At 51.6% G+C, this 24,118-nt stretch overlaps 1 protein-coding gene across 3 annotated transcripts in view; it reads left to right on the top strand.

Moving 5' to 3' along the window:
• The window catches only part of ZFAT (zinc finger and AT-hook domain containing), a 1,636,156-nt gene that overhangs the window by 772,257 nt on the left and 839,781 nt on the right, over window positions 1-24,118 (top strand). The gene's annotated exons all lie outside the window — the stretch shown is intronic.

Here is a 24,118-nt window from a genome sequence, read left to right as displayed (position 1 = left end):
GCCCGGTCCAGCAAAGAAACAACAAAGATGCATATGTGCACAAACAATTGAAGCTGGGCAAGTGGCCTGAAAGAAGAGAAAAAGTGTAAGAAGCACCGAAGTAAAAGAAGGAAAAAAGAGAGGTGAATAACCAGGGGCAAGCTGTTGGAGTGGTCGCGCAGAAAGGAAAAGAAATTACCTGAATTCTCGAAAGTCTTTGACCAGATTGTGCCCTCCAGAAACTGTAGGCTGTAAGAATTTGAGTTGAATAAGCTGAGATGTGGGCAAGGAAACCCCCGACTCAGTTTGTGCTAGTGGCTAAGACCATTTCTTTGAACATCCTTGAATATTTTTCTTTGGAAACGACCTAAGCTTGAGGAAAGGAAGGCTGAGAGGTCCAAAGATATCATTTAAAAAAAAAAAAAAAAACTGTTTCTGATGCTCGTTAATCTGCTTAGAATAACATTCTGTGTATATAGTCCGACATCTAGTGGTAACCGCTGGGTTTTGCATTTTGTCTTTCGAGGATCGAAAGGGGACGTCGACCTGGGCGTACCTGTAACACTATCCCGAACGTGATGTGTCGTGTACCCAAAATCCCTCACACGTCGAGGTCCCTCAGATTGTTTTTTTCCGCCCAGCTAGCTGGTCGCCTTATGCAGAGCTCTTCATAAAATTGCGTTATTGCTATATTTCTCGACCATCTGGTCATTTTTCTATTATCCCATTCTCAACGGTTGATTCCTGTACCACCGCCGAAGACCCCTACATCAGAACTTTGACGTCTGGTGTTCCTCTGGCCGGCCGGCCTATACAGTAGGGAGAGTGGGGTCTGGGTGGTCGTATTCTTTTCAAGAATGTCTTTCCTTTTCCCCTCTTTGTCCCTTTGGTTTTGTTGTCGCTGTTAAATTCCTGAGCTATGCAAAGGAAACCATTTAGATTTTGCTCTTCCTGCAAGGGAAAATTCACATGGAAAGACGAGCACCGTCGGTGCAATAAGTGCCTTCCCTCTCGATCACAACAAAGCATCCTCTGCGGCCTGTAAGCTCCTACGTCCTAAGACTGTTAAGGAGCGTTGAGTAAAGCGGTGGGCAGCAAGTAGCTCCCCCGCCGCCACAGCCTTCGAGTGTTACAAGAATATTAGCGACGACCAAGGCTCCACTTCGGACACCATTGAACTTACATGAACGACGTCCTCGGTCTCACTGAGACTTGGTTCACTGCCAGCTCTGCCACCAGCTTCGACACACTCCTACCTGACGGCTACAAGATCCTCTCCGTGCCCAGGCCCAACCGTTCAGGGGGTGGTGTTGCCCTTATCTTCCCTGAGTGGATTCATGCCACTGTCACTCCTACGCAGACCTACTCCTCTTTTGAATGTCTTGTCTGCCGACTTTCTCTCTCTCCTAGCCATTCCCTTACCGTGGCTACTATCTATCGGCCACCTGGTCAAATTTCCTCCTTCCTCTCTGAGTGGGCTGACCTCTCCTCCTCACTCCTGTCCTCAACCACCCAACTCCTCTTTCTCGGTGACTTCAACATCCACCTCGATGCCTCCTGTCCCCCCACTGGTCTCTTCCGCGAACTCTGCAACTCTCTCTCACTCTCTATTCTCCCGTCTGGGCCTACTCACTCTGCAGGGCACACTCTTGATGCTCTGATCTCTTCTGACCTTCCCCTCTCCCTCCCTCTCTCCACTCCTCTCTCTTGGAGCGATCACTTTCTCCTATCCTCCCACCTCTCCCTCCCTACCCCACAGGCAAAGCCACCCTCTTCACTGCCACCCACCTTCTCGGTCATCCGACCCATGAAGCGCGTGTCAGTTGAGGCTTTCGCTGCTACCTTCTCGCCCCCTTCTCCCCCTTTGGCTGACTCCCACCCTGACACAGCCCTCTCCATGCTCTATTCCTCTATATCTGATACTCTCGATATCCTTGCCCCCGTCATGAGAATCCGCCTGAAGCCCAAAGCCAAATGTAACTCCTGGTATGACTCGGATCTCGTCTCCCTAAAACGCAAGTGCAGGGTGGCAGAGAGGAAATGGCGTGCTTCATGCTCATCCTCTGACAAACTGGCCTGCCGCCTGCTCCAAAGGCAATACCGGCTCTCCGTTCTCACCAAGAAGAGAGCCCTTATCCAAGCCCGCATCTCTGAGGCATCAAACAACTCGGCCGAACTCTTTAAAATCTGCAAGGAGCTGGCCAACCCTGCTGCAGTCTCTACCTCTCCTGTCCCCTCCCAGGCCCTCTGCACTGCACTGGCCTCGCACTTCATCTCAAAAACTCAGGACATCCTGTCCTCGCTCTCCTCCTCTCTCCTCCCTCCCTCTCTTCCCGGCTCTTCCTCTTGCTCTCTTGCAGCCACCCCTCCGCCCTCCTTCTCTGCTTTTCCACCTTTTTCTGCTGATGAGGTTTCCAGACAAGTCCGATCTATGAAAGCCTCGTCTAAACAGGTTCACCCCTGTTCCTCCAAAACCATCAAGGACCACATCGACTCCCTGGCTCCTGCCCTAGCTGACTTTTGCAACCACTCTTTCGCCTCTGGAGTCTTCCCATCCCCCCTCAAGCACTCCCTTGTGCACCCCCTCCTCAAGAAACCCTCTTCCGACCCCTCCTGCCCAGCCAACTATCGCCCAATCTCCATTACTCCCTTCCTGGGCAAGCTCCTGGAGAAACTGGCCATCTCCCAGCTTAACCTCCATGCTGAATATGTTGGTAATCTTCATGACCATCAATCCGGCTTCAGAGCGGCCAGAAGCACGGAAACTGCTCTCCTGAACATCCGTGAGGACCTGCTCCTGAACCTCGATTCCAACACTCCCTGTGTTCTCATTCTGCTCGATCTCTCCTCTGCCTTTGACACTGTCAACCATGCCATCCTGCTCAACCGTCTCCGTGATAACCTGGGTATCACTGGTCAGGCTCTGGCATGGCTGACCTCTTTCCTTTCCGGTCGACCCTCCCAGGTCCAAATGGGCTCCTTCCTCTCTGACATCTTTTACTCCACCTGTGGTGTCCCCCAGGGATCCAACCTCTCTCCCTGGCTTTTCAACCAGTATCTGGCACCCCTTGCCCACCGCATCGCCGCTCTCTGCCCCCACTTTCAGTGCTATGCGGACGATACCCAGCTCATTTTCAGGCTACCCTCGGCCTCCTCCTCTCCTTCCCTCATCTCCGACTGTCTGTCTGCTATCCAGGAATGGTGTGCCGCCAATGACCTCTGCCTTAACGCCAGTAAGACTGAGATTCTACTCATCGGCACACCCACTCCCTCCTTTCCTGCAGCTCTCTGGCCGGCCTCCCTTGGCCCCCTTCCTGCCCCTACCTGCAAAGCTAAAAACCTTGGGGTCATCTTCGACTCCACACTCTCCTTCTCTCCTCATATATCTGACGTCTCTAAGAAGTCACACTACCAGCTGCACCTCCTCAGAGGTATTCTTCCCTTCCTCTCCTTCCCCCAGAAGCTCACTGTCTCCCGAGCCCTGGTTCTCTCAAGGCTGGACTACTGTAACAGCCTCTATCTTAATCGGCCTGCCTCCACTCTCCGCCCTCTGCAACTTATCCAGAACAGAACTGCGAGACTTGTCCTTGGCCTCAAGCCCAGGGACCGTATCTCTCCAGGACTGAAATCTCTTCACTGGCTCCCAGTGGCTGCGAGGATTAAGTTCAAAACCCTCTGCATTGTCCACAAGGCCTTCTGGGGCCTGGGGCCTAAATACCTTCAACTCTCTCTTCCTAAATATCTGCCTTCACGAGCCCTTCGCTCATCCGTCTCCAACTCCCTCATGGTCAGCCGCTTCTCGAAGCAACGAGCTGGGGGTAGATCTCTCTCCGCAGCAGGGGCCTCCCTCTGGAACAGCCTTCCTGCCTCCCTGAAACTTGAGGAGAACCATCTCCGGTTCCGGAAGCACCTCAAAACCTTCCTCTTCGCTTCTGCCTTCTCTCTCCCTCTCCCTTGCTAAACCTGCTAAACTCCCCACTGAAGTCTGCACTAAACCTGCATCTGGGCCACTCTGTGACCTCGGTCCAGGGCCCAGCCACTCTCCACTTGCACTGCCTCCCTGGCTCCTCCTGCACTGTGGGACTGTCACTGCATCCCTACAGCCCCCTTCCCAGCACTTGCTCTGCACTTACCTCGCACTTGCCACCAGCTGGCCCTTTTATTTATTATTTATTATTTATTATTTTATTACGCTACTTACCTTGTACTGCACTTTCCCCCCCACCTCCTCCCCCTGCACTTTCTCCTTTTCCCCTTACCTCTGCACTTGCACGATCTGAATGACACCTGGCCTAGTAGGATCGTTTGTCTGTCTTCCCCTTGTTTCCCTCCCTCCCTGCCTCGTCGCGCCTTGAAACACTTGTGTATAGGCGCGTTACAAATACCATATCATATCATATCATATCATACATCGGAGCTTTCTCGCTCCGTGACGTCTGGACCCGATAGGCACGACGAGAGTCCTGCTATGGGGAATGTACATCCCGGCGACAGCGATGCACCCGATACCCACACAAAGCTCAAAACCCCCGGTTCTGCTTTGGCGGTTCAGTGGAAGCGCTCCAAAGCGCCAACTGGTGCGTCGGATAGTTCGGCGGGACTTGCCGATTTCCATGATCGGCAGCCCTCCGCGCAACCACGGCATGCGTCCGGGCAGTACAAGAGTAAGGGTGTTAGCACCAAAAGCCACGCAGACGTCGAGACGCTGCAGAAGAGAGCACAGACGACACACAATGATAGTTGTGCCGAAATCCACCGCCTACACAGTCTAAACACCTCCCTGTGACCCTGAACATCAGTGATAGTATCGCGAAGATCGATTCGGCGGCGAAACAGAAAGAACAGTCTAAAGACGCGTCCAAAGACACAGCGAAACGCCAGCAGGGACGAAAAAGATTACTCTGCGTGTCCTCTGTCCTTATCTAAGACTTTAGGTGAGAAATATCGACGTTCTAGGGAGGAGGATCATCAGGAAGAGCCCTTTCCTCCTCTAGACTCCTCTGGTTCCTCATCATGGACCAGAGAGAAGTTTGAGGGGGTGCATGAACAGGCTGGAAAAGTTTCAGAAAGATTTGCTCCTCAAAGGCCCCATGAAGAGAGCCCTTATACGCCTATGGCCTAGTTCCAGAGGACTGCTGATCCACCTCATGAAGAGGACATTTATGACCTTACTGATATCGATCCATACTTACAGGATAATGAATCTTTTGGTCATCTTGCTGATCCCATACAGGCATGAGAGGACAGCCAGCCGGTTGATAACCAACCTTGGGCGTCCCCTACTCCGGACTCTGACATATTATGTATAGACTCCCCTCCTTCCCCACCAGTCCATCAGGCATTACCTGTTGATGACCAGATGGCGTTTAACACTATCTTAAAAAAGGCAGCTGAACACTTCCAAATTGCCACGCAGGAGGCAGTGCCAGATTCCGATTTTGTTGAAGACATCTTAAAGGAGAAGCCTCCTGCCAATCAGGCTATCCCATTACTAAATTCTATAAAAAGATGCCTTGCTCCTTCGTTGTTAATGCCCACCCAGACCAGGGCGGTTAATCCACGAGTGGAAAAGCTTTTTCGCCCTCCCCCTACCGACCCCCTCTACATTCGGGGGCACGCCACGCCACTCAGGATTCTTTAGTAGTTACGAGGAAGAGGGCAGGTGACTCTTGTCTATAGGCGAGGCACCGGCTGATAAAGAATGCAAGTAGTTGTACGCACTGGGGAAAAAAGGTTACAATTGCTGCAGCATACGCCACACGCATAGCCAAAAACACCAAGCTGTTGACTAGCTACTCGGATGTTCAATGGAACCGGCTGCAGGAGGGTCTTCAAGTGGTCGCTGAACCTGTGCGGGCTCGCCTGCTTACGATTGTATCTAAGGGCAAGCATGTGAACCACAACATTCTTAAGAATCCTCTAGACGCTGCTAAGCTAGCGGGAAGGACTTCAGCCCAGGGTACCCTACTAAAACGGCACGCCTGGTTGAAGAACTCCGGTTTGAAGCTAGAAACCCAGGCATCCTTTTTATTTCTTTTTTTAAACAATTTTTATTATTTTATAACAGCACATCAAACATTACAAAACGTGGGACATCCGCACACAGTTCAACGTCATAATGTTACAAACAGCTTTCTTCAGATCCGCAACCTCCCACCCCCCCAACTTGAGCCAATTTGTCCATGTCCTCAGCCTGTGATTCTTCAGGCGGGTTTACCGTCTCGTTATCCGTCTTAACATCACTTAGATCGGACTGAGGTGGGCCTTTCCTTAGTGGCCACCAGCTGTCTCCATTCAATTAGGGGTCCTACCTCCTCCTCCCCTCCCCTACATACCATGTCAAACCAGACAGACGTTTCTGCCTCTGCCCATTTCAGAAGGTCAGCCCACCACAGTTGTATCCTTGGTCTCTGGGCCGCTTTCCAGCCCATTGCTATCCTTCGTTTGGCCAGGATATATGCTAGGTCCTTCATTTTGCTTATGTGCCTTAAGTTGCGTGGTCTAGGGAAACCCCCCAACATGCATGCCCTGGCCGACTCCACCTCTATAGCTATACCGCATCCTGCTAAACATGTCTTTAATTCTGACCAAAACCTTCCCACCTCCGGGCAAGCCCAGAACATGTGCAGCAGCCAGGTCTCCACCTCCCCGCACCTAGGGCATTTCTGGACCACCTGGCCACCAAACCTGGCAATCTTACTGGGGGTGAGGTATGATCTATGCGTGACGTACAGTTGAATTTGCTGGAGCCTAGCATTCCAAGACACTTTTTTGTGATATCTTTGGGCCCTTTCCCAGAGCCCATCCGACATGGGCTCCCCCAGCTCTTCTTCCCATAGTTGTCTCAATTGAGTCAATTCCTTCCCCACCTTGGTCCCCAGCAGCTCATATATACGAGAAATCTCATGCCCACCCTCCGAGACATTGTATATCATCTCCATAGTGGCATCCGGTTGCGCAGTAAGCACTGCCGGTGGCCACCTTGCTCGCACCCTTTTTAGCATTCTAGTGTAAGTTGTATACTGCCCCTTATGCAACCCCATATCCTCTATCAGTTTTGGGAACTCCAATGCCTCCCCCTCTAGCCATATGTCTCCCAGGGTGGCCAGGCCCACTGGTTCCCAGTACCTGCGGACCCCCTGTATCAGCTGGGGGTCCTCTCCGCATAGCGCCACCAGCGGCACCTGCGTGGAGTACGGAACCAGGTGTCCCGATATCTGCCACGCTCTATGCCACAACTCCCAGCCCAGTACTAGAAGCCCTGCCATCTCCCGGACCCTGGATTTAGACAGCCACACCACTTCTCTGAGGAAAAAGGGGGCCGGTTCCCTGCACATCAGTCTAGATTCTGCCGTCTCATCAGACAGCCACCTCGCCACATATTGCAGCTGCCCCGCCAGGTAATACAGTTCAAAGTTCGGCAAGTTTATCCCCCCCGCCCCCCCCGTCACACGAGTTTTGCAGTTTCCAGAGGGCCACCCTGTTCCTGGAGTTGTTCCAAATAAAGCCCCGGCACAAGCTGTGGAGACTAGCGAAAAAGTGCCTCGGGATCATGTGCGCAATGTTAACAAAGAAATCCAGCAATCTAGGCAAGACTACCATTTTGAGCAGAGCGGCTCTCCCCACCATAGCCTGGGGTAGTCTGGACCAAAATCCCATGCTATTTTTAAATCCTGCCACCGCCTTTACCGTGTTATGCGCATGTTTTTCTCCTGCTGTATGATGTATGTCTATTCCGAGGTATCGGAACGACTTAGTGCACCAGGGTATTGGCAATATTGGCAAGCTCTCGGGTCGCACATGTCTATACCTCCCCAGGGGGAACGCGCTAGATTTTTTGGGGTTAACCGCTATGCCAGAGAGGACGGCAAATTGCTCCATCACATCCAGAATGTACTGCATGTTCTCCTCTGGGTAGCGTAGATACAACAATATATCAGCATATAAGGAAACAAGATGCATGCCTTCCGCGGTACGGATGCCTATCTCCTCGTATTGCTGTCTAAGACAGATGGCCAATGGCTCCAACGCCAGTATATATAAAATGGGTGACCACGGGCAGCCCTGTCTAGTCCCCCTGCTTAGCTGCCATTTATCGGAAATGATGGAACCCGTTTTAACTCTAGCAATCAGGGAGCTGTATAACATTTTCACCCACCTAAGGTACCCTGGTCCTACTCCATAGCCCTCCAAGGTCGCGGTCAGCCAGGGCCATCTAACTGAATCAAAGGACTTAACCGCGTCCAATGATGCAATAGCTAGTTCCCCTAAGTCTTCTTTTGTTTGATCGATGATATGGTGCAACCTCCTGAGGTTATCAGTTATATTCCTGCCTGGGACATAGCCCATTTGGTTGGTGTGTATCAGTTTACCAATAATTTAGCCTATTTGCTAACACAGCAGTGAGGATCTTACTGTCCTGGTTCAGCATTGAAAGGGGTCTGTACGACCCGCAGTTCATGCTAGGCTTACCCGGCTTCAGAAGCGGAATGATCACTGCCTCCCGCAGGGACTCTGGTAGTCTACCTTACTCGTACGACTCATTCAACATGGCCAGCAGCGGGGGAAGCAGCTCTTGTTTATAAGCTTTGTAAAATTCGCTCGGAAGCCCGTCCGACCCTGGAGCTTTACAGGTGGGCAAGTGCTGTACTACCAGCTCAAGTTCTTCTATTGTAAAAGGGGCGCCTAAGTCCGCACGTTCTGCATCGTCTAGGGTGGGTAGATCCACGTCCTCCAGCATTACCTGGATTGCTTGGTCCCTCGGACCACCTGGGTCCTCATAGAGGTGTTTGTAATATTTCAGGAACTCTTTGTTCACCCTCTCCTGGGTATTTAGGGCCCACCCCCACCCCCACCCCCACCCCCTTAGATTTCTCTGATCACCAATCGCGGCGTCTCGCTCTTGTATAGCCAGGCCAGCAGTCTGCCCGGATTATCTCCTCCTGCATGCTGTCTTTCCATGTATTTCTTATATCTTATGTTACATAGTCTATACCAGCAGTCCCCGCTAGCTTGTTGTAGCTGCCTCATCTTATCTCGATCTTCTCTAGAAGTGCCCCCTCTGCGTGTCATCTCCTCCAGCTCCTCCTCAATTTCTCTCAACGCCTGCTCCAGGCCCCCCTGGAGTCCCTTTGATTTCGAAATGGCGACCCCCCGCATAACCACCTTGAACGCCCCCCACACGGTTCCCATGGAGCTAACGTTACCAGTATTGATCTTAAAGTATTCAGTGATCGCCTCTCTTAAATCCTCCCGTATTCCCGGGTCCTGCAGGGCCTCGGCCCTGTGTCTCCAGGTGGGGATCCGTGCCCTTGGGGGCTGGTGTGGCCACTTCAGGACCAGGGGGGAATGGTCTGAGAGCACCCTGGCTTTATATTCCGTGCCTTCAATCTCTTCCATCAGCTCTGTGGAGGTGAACACGTAGTCCAGTCTCGTGTGAAGATCATGCGGTGCAGTATAGTGCGAGTATTGCCTGTCTACAGGATGCAGCAACCTCCAGACGTCGGCTAGGTCAAAGTCTCTCAAGAGAGCCTGTAGCACCCTTGCTGCTGGGGTGTGTTTGTCTATTTTGTCATCCGATCTGTCTACCCTAGGGTTAAGCACACAGTTAAAGTCTCCGCCCCATAGGATCCCGCCACCCAGCATGGGGCTCATTTTGCTGTATAACGTCCTGAAAGAGGCCGCTGTGTCCTGGTTAGGGACAAATTCACAATACACACTTCCCGATTTTCTAACATCCCTTTCATAACGAGCAGCCTGCCGTCTGGGTCCGCCGTGACCTGGAGCAGCTGGAATGGTACATGCAGTCCCACCCAAGTAATAACCCCTCTAGCATAGGCCGACTACGTGGCTCCCCCCATGCACCCCCTCCATTTCTTTCTGACCACTTCCAGTTTCTCATTAGTAAGGTGGGTCTCCTGTAGCAACGCTATATCAATCCTCATCCTTTTCAGATACATCATCACCTTGTTTCGTTTCAGATAGCTGTTTAGTTCCCTGACGTTCCAGGTGACCACTCTAAGGCACCCTAGCGCCATAACTGCAGTGTCCCGTCCTCCTCCTCCGCCTATTATCCCGCCTGTTAAGATTCTCGTGTTGGCTCATCACCCTTTCCCTCCCATCCAACGCCCCCCCATCCCTATCCCGACTCCCGGTTGCCCAACTTCAAACCACTGCACACCCCCACAGCCCTCTCCCTTCCCCCCCAACCTCGGCCCCAACCCCAACAAATGCCCAGCTCCATCCCTGGATCTCAGGCCCCCTGCGTTTTGCTCTGCCCTAGAACCCAGGCCCAGAGCCCAGCAGGGTGTCACCGGACTGCCAGTGACCTAACTAAACTTCTCTGTAGGGGGTTATGAGGTCAGGCTCCGTGTAGGTCCCCTGTTAATATCAAAGTTTCCAGTGCCCCCGGATCATATTTATAACTGTGGCTCCAGGCATGTTCCCCCGCCAGTTATATACAATGCTATTTTCAAGTCCCAATGTCACTCGCTACCGCACCAAGGAAGCTCCAAACACGTTACTTATCTTTGCCTTAGTTTTCCTGGATATCCGATTCCTGCAGCAAGCTCTGCGTGTCCAGCCATCCCATGGCGTTGTCAGGAGTATAGAAAAACAAGGTTCTGCTCTTGTGGAATACCTTCAGTTTAGCTGGGTAAAGCAGCATGTACTTGTGGCCGGCTTCCCGCAATCGTCTTTTCACTGACCCAAAGTTCATGCGGTTACGCTGTACCTGCAAGGTATAGTCCAGGTATGCCGTTATATGCGCAGCCCCCCTCTCTATCGTGCCTCCCTTCCGAAAGTGCTTGAGGATTTTCTCCCGGTCTCAGTAATTTAGGATCTTGGCTATCACCGGCCTAGGGGGATTCCCCGGCGGCGGCCTCCTCATCAGGGCCCTATGCACCCTCTCTACGGCGAACCCCTGGGATAGTGCTCCCCCGGGTATCTCCTGCAATAGCATAGACTCGATGAATTTGGTGGGGTTAGTTCCCTCAGCACCATCCCGCAATCCGACAATGCGAATATTGTTTCTTCGGGCGTGTCCCTCCACCTCCTCCGCCCTGTTCTCCAGGTTGCCCACATGTTGTACTAGGGCGTGAAGTTCCGATTGATGAGCCGCGCAGGCCGCCGTGTTAGGGGCCACCTCTTTTTCCAGGGCTCCCTTGCGTTCAGCTAATGACCTTACATCTTGTCGGAGAAGGTTCACGTCCTCCTGCACTGCTCCTACCTTGAGCTCGAGTACACCTTTCAGTTCATCCATTGCTGGGCCCAGTTTGGTCTCCAAGGCCACCTTCAGGTCTGCGATCGCCTCTAGTACCTCCTGGTTGCCCATGGGGCCAGGGCCCTTGTAGGGGGTCTTATCTTTCTTCCTGGGCCCTTCAGTGCCTGGTGGCGTTCTGGCAAAATCATCCAGTGTGGGCTGCTTGGCTCTTTGTCTGAGGGGTTTGTTGGTCGTCATGGTGCATCGGGGGCAGGTGGGCTGAGCCCTCAGCGTGCAATCCTCTTGTCGAGCGTGCGAAGTTCCTCAAGGTGTCAGGGCCCAGGCTGATCGTATCCTGGGTATCCTGGTAACTTATCTCACCTCCAGGATGGACTGTGACCTCCCACGTGCACCTGTAGTTACAATCACCCTTTACAGGACCCAGGCTCCTGCCCTGAACTGTCCCCTGGTGCCAATGCGGCCCACCAGGCTGTGTGCTGCCCCCATGTGAGTTTTCCAGGTGCCCCAAAAAGGTTCCTCCTCACTAGGACCATGTTGTGGTGGCCCGTGGATCAGTTTCCTTTGCGTAGCTGCTTATGTGAGGGCTCTGGCCCCAAACAGCGATGTCCAGCAAATCTAACCGGGCCGAGCGCTCTGATTCTGCCCGGTGCTTTTCTCGCTGCTCCGCCAGCCTCGGGGCATCACACATCCATCACCTGGTCTAGGCACTCATGCGTCCTCTCCTCTGCCCATGTCCATGCCGGCGGCTGCCCAGTCAATGCGGGAATCGTGTCCCGCTGGGGGATTAGGCTCACACTGATGTCCGGGTCTGGATGTGCGTTCACACGAGCTTGGCGCAACACAGGGAGCCGGCGAGGCGCCACCCACAGGGTGCCCTCGCTGTTTGCAAGATCCCGTGGGGATCACCTCTTCAGGCCCACCCGCGCTGTCGCTGACCTGTTTCCAGGAGTGTCGGGTCTGGGCGAGGCCCCTGTGCGCTTTACTCACTTCGGGGCTCATAGCAGCCGCGTGGGGGATGGTCCGGCATCACCCGCTAGTCACCGGATCTCTGTGCGGGCCGGTGTCCGCTCCTCCTTCCAGCCCTTTTGGACCTGGGCTCTGCCCCCTCCCCATGGGCTCCTTATCCTGCAGCAGGGCTGCACGATGCTAGCCGGCCTGCCCCCCGTGCCCGCACCCAGAGGCGTCTATCACAGCTCAGAGCAGCGCCCCGCGGCTCGGCCTGACGGGGACTCCTGTCCCACCCGCCCTTGCTCTGGGCAGCGATGTCTGCCTCCAGGCCCTGCTGGCCCGCTCACCGGCCGGGTCCGCTAGTGAGCCTCCAGGCTGGGCATCCCTTGTCGCATGCAGCAGCGATGGGCTCAAGTACGCCGCACCAGCCAGTGATCCCGGTGCGGCGCTGCGGTCGATTCACGACCCTTTGTTCTAGTCCGCCATCTTGCCAGTGTCCGAGCCGTGGGTACCCCGCTTCTTCTTGCTGGCCAAAACTTTGCGCATCCACATCCAATCGGGCCCCCACAGCGCTCGGAACATGCACCAGATGTTCATGCACACATGGCTGTGTTGCCAGCGTGCGGTGTCCACTGGAAATTTCGTTTTCATCAGAGGATCAATATTGGATCTAGGGAGCTCCTCACGGACGCGTCCTCTTACGCGGCCATTTAGTCATGCCCCAAACCCAGGCATCCTTAATCAACAAGCCGGTGGAGGACTCCAAATTGTTCGGCAAGGCCGTTGACAAGGCACTGTAAACAGCAAAAAAGGAACACGAGACTCTGAAGACCTTGAACCAAATTACTCAAAGGCCCTTACAGCAGAGAGGGGGAGGTTCTCGCGCTCCTTTTGTGGGCAGTCCTACCCTCGCTCCCCTCACAACCAGTATGGTTCTGGAAACAATTGGTCCTCAGGTCAGGGATCTACCTCCACCACTCCGTATCCACCTAGAGGAGAACACCATGGGAAAGGAAGGGATTGTAATTCCACCTCCTGAGTGAAGCTTCCCAGCCTCAAGTCAGAAATTACTTTCAGATCCGGGTCCCCTCCCATGGTCCCCGGACGGGGGATGTTAAACATAATTCCTGCATGCATAGGAGGGGATTACAACAGACCAGTGGGTGCTCAAGACCGTCGCCCACGACTACTGCATCGAGTTCAGCCGACCACCTCGATTCAGACCTCTGAGATCAAGACGCTTAACACCAGAACACCTTAGGATCCTGCTGCAAGAGGTCGAGCTCCTGCAGGAAAAGGACACCATCAAAGTTTTCCCTCTTCTACAGGTAAAAAAGGATATTTATTCAGTGTACTTCCTTGTACCCAAAAAGGATCTCACCATACTTTCTGTGCTAGACTTACGCCCAGCGAACAAATTTGTCAAACCTCAGAAGTTTCGTATGGTCACACTGCAAGAAGTAATTCCTCTGCTAACACAGGGGGGTTATATGACATTGGACATGAAAGATGCATACTTTCATATTTCAATTTTGCCGGCACACAGAAAATACCTAAGTTTCATGATGGAGGACAAACACTATCAGTTCAAAGTACTTCCCCTTGGCATAGCCTCAGCCCTAAGGGTATTTACAAAGATACTGGCAGTTGTAGCAGCGCATCTGCCCAGGCAATCCACTCCAGTTTAAACTTACCTCGACGACTGGCTCATAACGGGACTCCTACGGAACATGCCTGTCGAACACTCAAAAGACGATAGACCTCTTATTCAGTCTGGGATGTTCCATAAACGAGAAGAAATCCAGCCTAGACCCCATTCAAGACAAGTAGTTTCTGAGAGCTCTAATTCAGACAGAAGACGTCCTCGTCTTCCCCTCCCACGAGAGTGTTCAAAACATGCTGTTTCAGATCCCTCAGTATGTAGCCAGTCGAGCGGTGACAGTACGCAAGGCCATGCGACTCTTAGGAATGATGGCGTCCTGTATTTACTTGGTTCCTCACGCACGTTTGTGCATGCGTCCCATGCAAGAGTGGCTCAACAGCCAGTGGTGTCAGGCCAGCAGACAATGGGACGACCTAGTGGTTGTCTCGGAAGCCCTCATTCTCTCTCTGCAGTGGTGGTCAAGGGAAAACCTCTTGATGGTAAAGTCCTTCACCACCCCCGCAGTAGAAGCCACTCTCACGACGGACGCATCTCACCGCGTGGGGGACTCACCTGCTTCAGCAGACAGCGCACAGCGTTTGGTCCCCAGCGGTAGAATACAAACACATAAATCTGTTGGAGTGGTTAGCCGTATTCAAAGCACTGAAAGCCTTTCAGACACAGTTACAGGGGAAGACAGTCCTGATCCTCACAGACAGCACCACGGCCATGTAATATCTGAACAAGCAAAGGGGCATCCACTCTCCAGGGCTGTACAAACTGCCCCAGAACATTTGGAAATGAGCTTTCAAACTCAAGATGTTCCTGTTGTTCCAACACGTTCCAGGGGAACTCAATCTTCTGGCGGACTTCCTCATCAGAGACTTCCCGCTGCCCTTAGTGTACGAATGGCGCCTACACAAAGACATCGTCTCCAACATCTTCGCAGAATGGGCCTTCCCAGAGATCGACCTGTTCGCAACTCTGGAGAATGCACAATGCAAAGATTACGCCTCCAGGTACCCCCAGAACCGATCCGAGTGGAACGGTCTCTGGATAACATGGTCAGGGAAATGTCTACGCTCCCCCAAACCCCCCGCACCCTCAGACTCCCCTACTCAACAAGATAGTGCACAAGATGCACCAGGAACAAGTCAACATGATATTGTTGGCCCCGGTGTGGGCCCGCCAACCCTGGTTCTCTCATCTGATGGAGATGTCTCTCTCTCCTCCAATGAAACTGCCCTGCCCATACAACATTTTGTCTCAGGACAAGGGGGGAAACACTTCATCCACGCCCGCAAACTCTGAATTTAGCAGCCGGGCTCCTGAAGTCAGAGTTTGGACACCTCCAACTTCCTCAGAGATGCATCGACATACTTAAAGAGGCAAGAAAAGCTAATACCCGATATTGCTACTCCAGTAAATGGAAGCGCTTTGTCATCTGGTGTAATTCCAAAAGCATCAATCCCATTGACTGCTCACCTACACATATTGTGCTGTACCTGACTCACTCATTGGATTCAGGCCTGGTTTTTAATTCCCTGAAGATTCACTTAGCTGCACTCTCAGCCTGCACTATGTCCCAACAAAAGGTGCTGTGGTGGAAAATACCAGTTAAGGCTTTCATGGAAGGGGTTAAAAGGATTCATCTCCCCATTTCTAACCCAGCTCCGGGATGGGACTTAAATGTGGTATTGACTAGACTTATGGGGGTCTCCCTTTGAGCCTATACATAAAGCAAGTCTCAAAGCTCTTGCCTACAAAACAGCCTTCCTAGTGGCAATCACTTCAATAAGGAGAGTCAGTGAATTACAGGCCCTTTCAGTTTTCAATACTTTTGTTACAGTTCAGAGATAAGGTGGTTCTGAGCGCTCACCCTCGATTTGCGCCCAGATTTATTTCCAAGTTCCATGTGAACCAGTCCATAGAACGCCACTAACGTGACGGAAAGAAGTCTACACACACTAGATGTGCGCAGGGCGACTGCCATTACCTGGAAAGAACTAAACCACTAAGGAAGACGAACCAGTTCTTCGTTTCAGTGGCAGCTGGTAGAGAAGGGGATCCTGACTCTGTCAGCCATCTCAAAGTGGATTTTAAATTGCATCACATTCTGCTACACTATTGCTAAGAAATAACTGCCCTTCAAGCCTAGAGCACACTCTAATCGAGGCACTGGGGCTTCCATAGCATTCATTGCAAATGTTCCCCTAGAGTCCATTTGCAAAGCGGCACCCCTTTACAAAACACTATTGCCTAGACACTCATTCTAGGTCTGATTCTCAGGTGGGACAAGCAGTATTAAGACATTGTTTCACTACTGTTCCTTCTCACATCCCACCTCCAACTCTGGGGTACTGCTCGCTAGTCTTTGCACAGCATGTGATTCTAAGCAGATTGACAAGCATCACAAGACATACATTACTTACCGTAATACCATTTATGATGATTGTATCTGCTTAGAATCACATGCGCCCACCCTTCCTCCCTGCTCGGTTGGGAAGAACATAGACGTCTTACTACTATTCTCTCTTTTCTGTACTCACTCACGATAGTCATAAGTCATAAGGCTCCCTCAAGGCAGAAAAAATGTAATCGTAGCGACCTCGACGCGTGAGGGATCTCTGTCAGCCTCTTCGATCTCGTTCCGCCCAGTCGATTTATATATCCGACTGCCGAAACATTGTCCATCTTCAACAGAATGGCCACTTTCACTCCTTCCTGGGTCCAACACCGAATCGCGAATGATCCCGCCAGAAGCTCCAGGCAATTGATGTGGAGACCCAGCTCCTCGCTCGACCATCTCCCTCCTGTCTATTAGTCTCCACATCTGGCTCCCATTGGCTGGCGTCAGAATATATCACCAGGTTCAGGGATGAGCCAAATATCGCCCTGCCATTCCATGCCTCCATGTGGTAGGACCACCATTCCAGTTCCAATCTCGCTTCTTGCGATATCATCAATTTTTGTTCGTATGATAGACCTCTCCTGAGATGATCTATCTTCAGCCTCTGCAATGCTCTGTAATGCAGAGGCCCTGGGAATATTGCCTGAATTGATGATGACAGATGGCCTACCAGTTTCGCTATTTCTCCCAATGAAATCTCCCGCTTCGTCCTCATACTCTTGATCTCTTTCTTTACTGAATTCACCTTGTCTAACGGAAGCTTGAGAATACCCTGAGTTGTCTCTAAGTATGCATCTCTGAGATCTATCCTTGTCAACCAATCTCCCTTCTGGAGAACATCTCTTAACAGATGTATCCCTTCCATCTTGAAGTGCCTGTACACTAGGAAGTAATTCAAACCTTTCGGGTTTATCACCGGCCTTACTTTGTTTTTCCTTTTCACTAAAAACAGATTGCTTACGAAACCTCCCGGGCCTTCTGAGGCTGGGCCTATTGCGTTCTTTACCCTGAGTAACTCTATCTCCTTGTCCAGAAGCTCCTCGTCTTCTCTGCTGAACTTTATTTGCCTCGGCAATGCCACCTGATATGGTTCTTGCCAGAATTCCAAATGGAAGCCTTGCACAGTCTGCCTTACCCATGCATCTGAGGACAACTCTTCCCATTTCTCTACATGCAGCTTCACTCTTCCTCCTACCGGAGGAATACTCGCATCCAACCTTTCTACCACTCTTGCTTCTCTCACCTGAATTATTCTGGTGCTGCTGCCTGTTATTGCTCCTCCAACTTCTACCCCTGCCTCTTCCCCTGGAAGGGAAGAAGGGGTTGGATTGTCGATCTTCTTTTTTCCAATTTGCTCTGTCTCTAAAGGAGCCTCTATACTGGCCACGGCTGGACGAGCGGCCCTTTCCTCCTCCAGCCCTGTCAAAAACCTTTCAGCCGAATATTTTCTTCAGAGAGGATTGGGCTCTATCCATTGAGACATGTACTGGCGAACTTCGCCATGTCCTTAATGAACAGGTCCCCAAACAGCTTGCCCTTTGCTGCCATCGCCTGTTCCGATGTCGCCATCTCACCCAGCCTGATGTCCAGTTTCATTAGGATGGACCTCCTCCTTTCCGTGGCTAACGCAGTATTAGCGTTCCCCAGCAGACTGAGGGTCGTCTGAGCCCAACCAGCTACAATGTCCGGGTCTGTGGGCTCCTTCTTAGCCTTTGCCTCTTCTGCCAGTTGCCAGATTCTCGTAATCGGCCCCAGCATGTCCAGCAACTTATCCTGGCAGGACCTCCAAGACCTGTCAATGCCCCTCTTTACATCCCTGCCATATCTGTCCAGGAACGTAAGGATCCTGTCATCGATCTCCGGGGTGTCAGCTAACCCGTCCGTAACCCTCGGTCTCGGGCACTCCGCTTTAAATTTGGATCTTGCCTGCTTGCTTAGCGGCGCCCTCAACCGTCTCCTGATGTACTCTGCAATTTTCTCCACAGGGTCCCATTCATTGGACGGCGGATGCACAAGGTCGTCACGATCGAACTCGTCTCTGAGAGGGTCCTCCTCTTCCCTCCTGCCTCTTTTACTCTTAGGCTGGCATTCATCCTCTTCTGGGGAGGTCTGAGGTTCTGATTAGGTGAATTCCTCAGATTTGGAACTGCTCCTGCAGTAGTCGTCATCCGACTCGCTTGAGCTTGTTACTCGCCTCTCACAAGACCTCACCTTCCTTTTCCCCGAGCTGGATCTGCAGGGTGAACCCGGAGGGGTTTGGGCGCTACGGTCCCTGTAGGTTTTACGTTTGCTTCCCCCTTTCTTCCTGTGCGCCTTGCCTTGCAGCCAGGCAGCCAGGCCACGCAAAATGCCCCTCTCTCCACGGGGCCTCTCGGCACTCTCCATTCTTTGGACTGCCTCACTCATACGCAGCCCGCTGACGTGAGGACCTTCAGATTCTTCTGAATAATCACTCATCTTAGTAGTGCCTTAATAGATGTATGTGCAGTTTGCTTGGGCTGCCCCCGTCAAAAAATATGCTTTATAGTGTAGCTTGGCGAGTCTCGGTATATAGTTAGCAGTTTTGCCTGGGACTGAGCCCGTCAATGAGATATTATACAATCTCTTAATGCCTCCTCCCCAGCAGGCAGAACAATGAGGGGTCTATTTCACTTTTACCTGGGCTGGACCCAGATGTGTGGCACCAGAGCTCTTTTTTGCCTGCGGTACCACTTTGTGCCACCAGATGGCGCCCGCGGCCTCTTCAACAGAGCTGCTCGCTCTTCACACTCAACGTATGGGAATGGAATGCCGCCGCTTAAAATAATGCCCAAATCGGGCAATCCACTCTCTGTAAACATGCACCGAAGCTGCCACTCTTACAATTCTAAGTTTGCAATGGCGCCGGAACCCAATGAGTCCCGTTGCGCCGTTGCGAACTTCCGCTGTCAAAGTGCCTCCTAACGAGGCGAAATGATGCCAGAACAGAAGTGCCGTCGCGTCCCCTTACCGCAGATATGCTCCGCCGCCTAGAACTTGCATGTCGCGTGTCCTAAGCACTATAGTTGCGCGCACACATAACAACATAATCATAAACATTAGTCACAATACAAATGAGATACACACTAGATAGATTTACGTACTTATCTCAGCTGTTCGAGCAGCAAAGAAAGAGGAAGGACTATGGGGACAGATTGTATTAGAGAGGATAAGAGAGGCGTGGTTGGAAGATAAAGTCACGTGACCAGTACAACCTGTGAAAAACGAACTACAAATGTGATGATGTTCTATTGGGATTTGTAGTTTTTGTTATTAACTGATGCTGCTCGAGTAAGTAAAGAGAAGTTAGAGCATAATCTGAGCCTCTGAGTCTTGACATAGAATACGGGGTCCTATTTCAATGTTACACACTACGGCAGGCACTTTGCCACTTTGCCGACTCACGCTCTCTATTGCGTGCACCATCATAGTTCAAATGCATGTGTTCCCCTAACTCGAGATGTTTGTTGTCCTGTTTCTATGTTTAGCGGGCACCCTCCGTGCGATATATATTGTGCATGGAGCAAAGTCTGCTTCCTGCCTCCTCATACTCGTCCCAGTGTTTTTTTTCTTTTTGATGAGACAGGTATTATAGCGTCAATAGAATTAAACTTCCATTCCTTACGCCGGGATTTAATCTGATTTTAATTATGCTTAAAGCCGCAGTGTGCAACTGTACTTCATGTCTCCAGCAAGAAAACATTCCCCCAAGTATCCTAATGCTGGGCTACATAGCATCTTGCACATCTTGAGCAATTTTGTTTAATTATGCCCAAACCACTCGATTTATTCATTGAGGACTTTCTCAACACTTTGGGCCACAAAAATGAGTTCTTGTTCCTTAACCAATAGTCTCCTTTTATCACTGTTGCCATTACCTGTCCTCAATTGGTACAACACTGTCCATCTCAATTCCTCAGCAGAATGTACAAATTCAATATACTGGGCTACTAACTGTGCGGTCTGTACAGGATTTCTACTTTAGCTCTAATTTTCTGTCATCCTTGTATTTACTTTCTTCTCTGTTTTACCTACATACAGCTTATTGCAAGGGCACCAAATGCTGTATATTACCATTTTGGAATTGCAGTTTGTAAAAATATGCTGTCTCCAAGGTTTACGTAGTCCAATTTCGAATGGATTGTGTCCTCCAACGTATTCTTCATCTTTGACATGTAGTGTCCACAGCTCGGCTGCTTTAGAAATTTTTCGGCAGAGGGCGCCCTACGTCGCTTGTGTCAGATCGATGTCCCTTGAAGGCCTCCGTCAAGGGTGACGTCATCGGATGCTATAAGTAGCATGCACAGCACCCGTTGCCTCAGTTCAGAGTTTTTTTCTGCAAACGTTTTTGCTTCCTGAAACTTGGCGCGCCTCGTACTTTCTAGCATTTGCTGTTGAAGTTATTCGATATGTCTTCGTCTTCCACTCCAATGCACCTCGGTCCAGGTTCAGGAAATGCTGGAACTGCGGCTACAAGATGTCCATCTCAAATCTGCATCGTGTCTGCCTGTGGTGCCTCAGCAGGGGCCATGACACGGATATGTGCTCGAAGTGCCAGTCCATGACTGGAAAGGCCTTGCAGGAACGAAAGGGGAAGCTCAAGGTAGGCAAGGTGTCCAAGCCCCATAAGTCTGGGCCTTTGACCGATGAGTCGAGAGGTAACTCTCCTCAGAGGAAGAAGGCCAAGCGTTCAAGGTCCAGAAGTGGTTCCCACCACACCTCGTCGAAGAGCTTGAGGCATAGGCACCGCCGGTCGCCTTCCTCGTCATCTTCAGGCGACACCCCTGAGAGGGTGAGTTGCCCCTCCAAACACTCGACGCCAGCTGAGTGGGAAGCTTTCCGCATGGAAATGCTTAAAATTTTCGAAAAGCAGGCCCAGAGCCCCATTCGCGCCTTCTGTTGAAGCCGGCAGGGAACGGTCTCGGCCGGATACTCGCACGCTCTCGAGCCCAGGTAAACGTCTCAATCCTAATCGGGAGCCTTCGAGGCCTCATCCGGACAAGGTATCTAAGGATCGCTCAAGACGTGATGCGAGGTCACGGTCTTCGTCTCCATCGAAGCCGTCTAAACCCTTGATGCCAGTCGATAGAGCCTGCCGGGTCCTGCACCGCGGTCAGACCTTGTATGCCTTCGGAGTCATCGTCGATTTTTCCAAACTTGCAGACACAGCCCCTGGTAACGGTGGAACCTCCAAAAAAGGCAGTGTCTAAGTTGTCGACTTTGAAGCCTCTAGCTGTGATACCTGAGAAGAGGTGTACTCCTCTGCCAAAGAAATACTTTTTGAAGTCCCTAACATCCATTTTTGAGGAGGAGGAACATTCTGATGAGGGTGAGGCTCCTTTTGGTCTCCAGTTTGGGACCCCTAATGTGCCAGAATGCCTCATCTCGGAGGAGAGTAGGATGCAGAATCTTTTTGACACCTTACATAATCCTAGTGGAGTACTTGGGCTGGTCCAGACCCACAAAACATTATGATCAGGATGATCTTATGGGCATTTTGGATCAGGGTCCCCTTATATATCCCATATTGCCATTTCATGTGGCTTTGCAAAACAGGGTGGCCAGGAATTGGGAAACCCTGTAGACTAATCCGGCGGTGAACAAGTCTCTGACAAGAAAATACTGCCCCTCCATTAGCGACCCCAGCTACCTGTCATCTCGCCCCACTCCTGAGAGTCTGATGGTCCAGGCAGCCCCGGCTACATGGAAACAGGCTGCGTGCCCTACCATCCCTCCAGATAGGGACGATAAGCACGTGGATGGATGGGCGCGCAGGTATTTTCAGCTATGAATATGGCATTGAAATCGGCCAACTCAGCTTGTGCCTTGGCACGATTTGCGTGCACTCTGTGGGAGTGCATATCTATGGCAGCTGAGCATATTCCCGAAGGGGAAGAAAGGGAGGGCTTCCTAGTTCTTGTTAAGGACAGCAAGGAAGCCATATATGAATCCCTTCAATCTGGGTTGGATGTTGCAGACAGTGTCAGCAGGTCCATGGTTACGAGCACCGTAATACGCAGATTTGCGTGGTTGCGGAAGTCGGGTTTTGCACCGGATGTGCAGGCTATACTTCTGAACATGCCATTTGACGGGTCTCACCTTTTTGGCAGCAAGGCTGACGCGAGCCTTGAGAAGCTGCAGACCTCTAAAGCAGCCGCCAAGTCTTTGGGCGCAGCTGTTCGGCAGCCTCAGCCTTTTCGCCATAGCAGACAGCAATGAAGGGGTAGATCATTTTGCTACTACTCTTCCTTTGGAAGAGTGAGCGGAATGGCCAGTCAAAGAGGACAACGTAGGTTTCCTCGTTGTGGACGAGGTAGAGGTGCCAAGCCCGCTCAAGCAGCAGCCTTTTTGCCGTCAGCCTCTGCTACAAAACCGCTCTGAGGCCTTCACTCACAGCTCACCTGGGGGGGGGCAGGCTGTCTCAGCATCTGGAACAATGGCCAGCCATTACTTCGGATGTTTGGCCTCTGGAAACAATAGCCCAAGTGTACTGCCTTCCTTTTCTATGGAAGCCTCACGACAATCCACTGTGGGTACACTCTTTGAGGGTTCCAGATCTGCTCCGGCTAGAGAAAGGGACCATAGAACCAGTGCCTGTAGCAGAGAGGGACAGGCGATGGAACTCCCCTTATTTTTTGATTCCCAAAAAGGACGGGTGGATGAGACCCATTTTGGACTTGAAATGCTTGAACAAGTTCCTCAGGAAGGACAAATTCAAGATGGTCACTCTTTCTCAGATCCTTCAGGCCCTCCAACTTCCGGATTAGTTGGTGTCATTGGATCTTCAGGATGCTTATTTTCATTTGCCGATCCATCTCAAGCACAGGAAATACCGGAGGTTCGCTGTTGGCAGCTCGCACTATCGGTTTCGAGTCCTGCCATTCGAGTTGACCTCCGTCCCAAGGGTTTTCACCAAAATGATAGTGGTAGTGGCAGCGCATCTCAGGAAAAGGGGGATTCACATCTACCCCTACCTGGACGATTGGCTGATCAGGGCGAGTTCTCCCAAACAAGCCATGGATCATCTCAAAGTTACCTGTCACTCCCTTCACAGACTGGGTTTCTCCCTCAATTTCAAGAAGTCCCAGATGACACCTTCCCACGGCTCCAGTACATCGGGGCTGTTTTAGACACGTCCTTGCGGAAGTGCTGGCCACCAAAGGTGAAGGATGAAAACATTCTCCAGATGGTAACCAAGTTTCAGATTGCCCAGCGTCTTCCGGCCTTCGAATTCTTGAGGTTGCTCAGCCTCATGGCATCCTGCATTTTTCTGGTGTCAGAGGCCCGTCTGAGAATGAGGTCCCTTCAATGGGCTCTCAGGACTCAATGGTCCCAATTATCAGGCAAGATGTCGGATCACCTTCAGGTTCCGGCCAGGGACTCACAGGATCTTCTGTGGTGGGCCTGCAAGGAAAATCTCATGAAGGGAGAACCTTTTTTGGCAGCAATGGCCGGAGATAACTGCAGCGACGGTTGCATCCCTCACAAGGTGGGGGGCTCATCCCAACAATCTGGCCATCAGTGGTCGTTGGTCTCCATTGGAGTCCAAACTACACATCAATATTTTGGAGCTGAGAGCAATCAGGCTAGCACTGAAGGCTTTCCTGCAGTCTGTACGGGGAAGGAATGTCCTGATCATGACGGACAACACAGTGGCCATGCATTATTCAACAAGAGAGGTGGTGTAGAGTCACTATCACTGTGCAGAGAGGCAATGCAGCTCTGGTTCTGGGCAATTCAAGAAGAAATCTCCCTAACAGCAGTTCATCTAGCCAGAGAGGAGAACACGGCGGTGGACGCTCTGAGCAGGCAGAGTGAAGTCTCCCACGAGTGGGAAATAGCTCAGGAAGTCCTTCAAGAGATCTTCCCCCTTTAGGGAACCCCGCATGTGTATCTGTTC

This window comes from Ambystoma mexicanum, chromosome 5q, assembly GCF_040938575.1.
Source record: "Ambystoma mexicanum isolate Mex_15411 chromosome 5q, UKY_AmexF1_1, whole genome shotgun sequence".
Classification (NCBI taxonomy): Eukaryota; Metazoa; Chordata; class Amphibia; order Caudata; family Ambystomatidae; genus Ambystoma; species Ambystoma mexicanum.
The sequence above is the reverse complement of the archived record's forward strand: the minus strand, read 5'-3'. Positions and strand labels throughout refer to the sequence as shown.